The following is a 3,328-nucleotide window of genomic DNA, read 5'->3' as shown; positions in this document are numbered from 1 at the left end:
GAGTAGAAAATTCTTAGCAACCTCCAAGTGGCTGAGGATCCATGCCCATCAGAGCAGCAATGAACAGCAATGGGCACAGCTTTGTGGCTGCCCCAGCTTTGGCAGGGGCCCTGGGCCTGGAGCAGGAGCAGCTCTTGAGGGCCCCAAGGCCGGGGCTCTTGTGCTGCCCTGGGCAGATGGGATGGCAGCAAGGGCTGCAGAGCTCTCAGCACCTCAGCCCCAGGGGAGCAGGGCAGCCAGGGAGCCTCCTTTGGCCTTGGCCAAGCACCTTCCCCCATGGCTGGGGCTGAGTCCTGTGGCAGCTGCAGCTGCTGCTGTGCCCTTGGCAGGGGCTGAGGCCGTGGGGCCAGTGCCCAGAGCAGCCTGGCCTGAGCAGAGCTGTGGGGCCAGAGCCGGCTGGGCTGGGCTGGGCTCAGAGAGGCCCTTGGTGCTGCCCAGAGCTCAGGGCAGCTGGCAGAGCTTGCAGGGAGCTGGGCTGGGCTCAGAGAGCCTGGCCCAGAAACCATCAGTGTCCATCTCAGCCTGGCTGAGCGTGCAGGGGCAGGACTCAGGCCAGGCCTTGTGGGGCAGGGCCAGCGCCTGTGCAAGGCATTGCAAACAGGCAAGTGGCCCAGAGAGGAGGCTGCTCTGTGCCCTTGGTGGCAGGGACAGAGCAGGGAGGGGGCCCAGGACATTTTTCAGCGCCAGCCTCTGTGCCCATGCGTTGGCAGCCCTGGCTGCTGAGCCCAGCTTTGGCCTGGGCTGAGTTTGGCTGTGGCCCAGCTCCATCCTCCTGCGGGGCTCAGGGCCTGTTCCCGGCCATGGCCAGCCCTGGCTGCCTCTCTGCTGGCCCAGAGGCCGGCAGAGCCCGGGGCAGGGCTGTCTGTGCAGCCCCACAGGTGCCAGGGGCTCTGCAGGAGCTGGCAGGGGCTGCCCAGCAGGGAGGCCATGGGGCACAGAGCCCCAAGGCTGCTGTGGGCACCACAGCACAGGGGCCGTTCCCAGCCGCAATGCTCCTGGCCTGGGCTGGGCCTGCACAGGGGCTGGGCCACCATGGCTGGGCCAGCACAGGGCCACAAAGGGGCCAGGCAGCCGCTGCCGGGGCTGACAGCAAGGCCAGGCACACACAAGCAATTGCTGAGCATGGCCTGCGCTGGCCAGGCCTGACTGGGCCAAAGGCAGAGCTCAGCTGCCCTTGGGGGCTGCAGCAACACTCCAGAGCCCAAAGAGCCTCCATGGCTGGGCTGGAGACCAAGGCTGCAGCAGGGAAATGCAGGGCTGCTGCGGGATGGGGAGGCCATTGAATTCCAGCACACACCTCAGCTCTCTGATGATCCCAGCACCATGCTGGGCCCTGTTTCAGACTGGAGCAGAGCAGATGTTGATGGGACAGGAGCCCTGCGGGGCTGTCATGGACCTGCAGCTTGCAAGGTGCTCTGCTCTCCCTCAGGTGCTCTGGGAGAGATCCAATCCCAGCTGGGCACCTCAGGGCACAAGTGGCACTGCCTGTTCATGGGCACACAGCTGATGTCAGCCTGGAAAGGGACACAAGTGTTAATACCAGTTAGTTTCATAATATACCAGCAAATCTTTATTTTTTGGGTACTTTAAAGAAATGGCAAAATTTTCCGACCAGGAAAACGAAGTTCCTGGAAGTGTATTGATGGCAGAAGGAGAAGAAATGCTGGTCTTCATGTGGACTTGTGTCACCAATATCCACTGTATTACTTCCTCTCCCTCTTCCTTCAGGTGTTTCCAGCTCTCCTGTTTAAATGCCCATGTCTAAGGACACCCCTTCACTAGACCAGCTGGACCTATGTCCACCTTGCTGCTTTCACATTTCCTCCTCCAGATGCTCTCTGGGCATTCAAGTGCCTGTCAAATGACTGGTTTCATGCTTTGAGCTGCAGGGATTGCCCAATATTTATGAAGTTCAAATAAATACCACACTAGTCACCATCTTAATAGTGTCTCTATTTATCACTGAATTTTTCTTATGTCTTTGCCTAAAACTGTTCTGTACAGAAAGCCGTGGGGGATGGTGGACATGTCAGATGCGGCTGGGACAACCCAGAGAGCTGAGGGAAGAGCTGTGATGGTTATTAAACTGTTCAAATGTTCAACTTGTGTTTGTTGGCAAGAAACCTTTCTGTGCCTCTGAGTGTCACCAGGCCCTGAGCCCAAAGGACACAAACCTGATGAGTTGTGGTTCCCACTGCAGGGGCTGCACTTGGACCTTGGCTCTGCACAGGAGAGCTCTTCATCCCCTTTCTCTCTTTTCCTCCCTCTGGGCATGGAGGGAGCTCTTGACTTCAGCCTGTGACTCGTGTGTGCAAAGAGCAAATCTGGGCAGAATCGGGGCAGGGAGGGTTTGGGGGGACCTTGGGATCTGTGCTGGGCACAGAAGGTGTTTTCCATTGCTCTGAGACTGTCTGCTGTGCAAAGTGGATTTAATATCCAGCAGAGGAATGACTTTTGCATTTGATGGAGCTGTGCCTTCCCTTGGCTTTTTTGGCTGACAAGACATGAACATCCCTCTGTGTCTCGGGCAGCTCCTTCTGCAAGGAAAGCAGGTGGGAGTTGGAGCCAAGGAGCTGAAAGCTGCAGGTGCAGCCTGGGCTGGAGGGAGCTGAGATTTGCACAAGGCTGCTCTGAGTGCCAGGGCTTGGATGGGGGAAATGGTGGGGTGGGGGTAGGGACCGAGTCTGATTGATTGTCAGCCATGAAGGGTCTTGATTTTCATATCTATTCCAACTGCATGAGGAGGCACTTGGATTACGTGTCAGTTGGAGATTGCACATATCAATAAATTAACAGGAAAACAAAACTAAACAGGACATAAAAAATATTTTCTCACTGTCCTTTTAAATATCATGTATTCACTTTGAATACACTACTGAGATCTGTTTAACCACATGTGATTTGAAAATTAAAATCAAATGATTCCCAGAGGCTTGGCTTGTTCAGGTGTTCTGAATGTTAATGAGCCCTGGGACACAGAATTCCTGCACTGAAGAGCTGAAGGCTGAACAAGCCTCTGGAGCAGTGAAATTCAGCAGCAGCCTCCAAGTTGCTGAGGATGTCAGCAGCCCCCACTGAGGCCATCCCTGCCCAGAGACCGTGGGGGAATGGGCAGACAAGGAGAGCGTCCCTGGGGCTGGGGCAGCACAACTCAGAGGCACCAGCGGCTCCAGCTGGGCAATGGAGTGTGGAATGTGGCTGGGAAAGCCCTGCCTGGGCTGGGCCAAGCAGCACAGACAAGCCCTGACCCACATCCACTAAAAAACTCTCACAAGGAGACATTTAAAAGGAATTACAGTTGTTTGTGTACACTGAGTTGGACGCACTG

The sequence above is a fragment of the Agelaius phoeniceus genome, assembly GCF_051311805.1.
Source record: "Agelaius phoeniceus isolate bAgePho1 chromosome W unlocalized genomic scaffold, bAgePho1.hap1 SUPER_W_unloc_1, whole genome shotgun sequence".
NCBI classification, from domain to species: Eukaryota; Metazoa; Chordata; class Aves; order Passeriformes; family Icteridae; genus Agelaius; species Agelaius phoeniceus.
Note: the sequence above shows the minus strand (reverse complement) of the source record.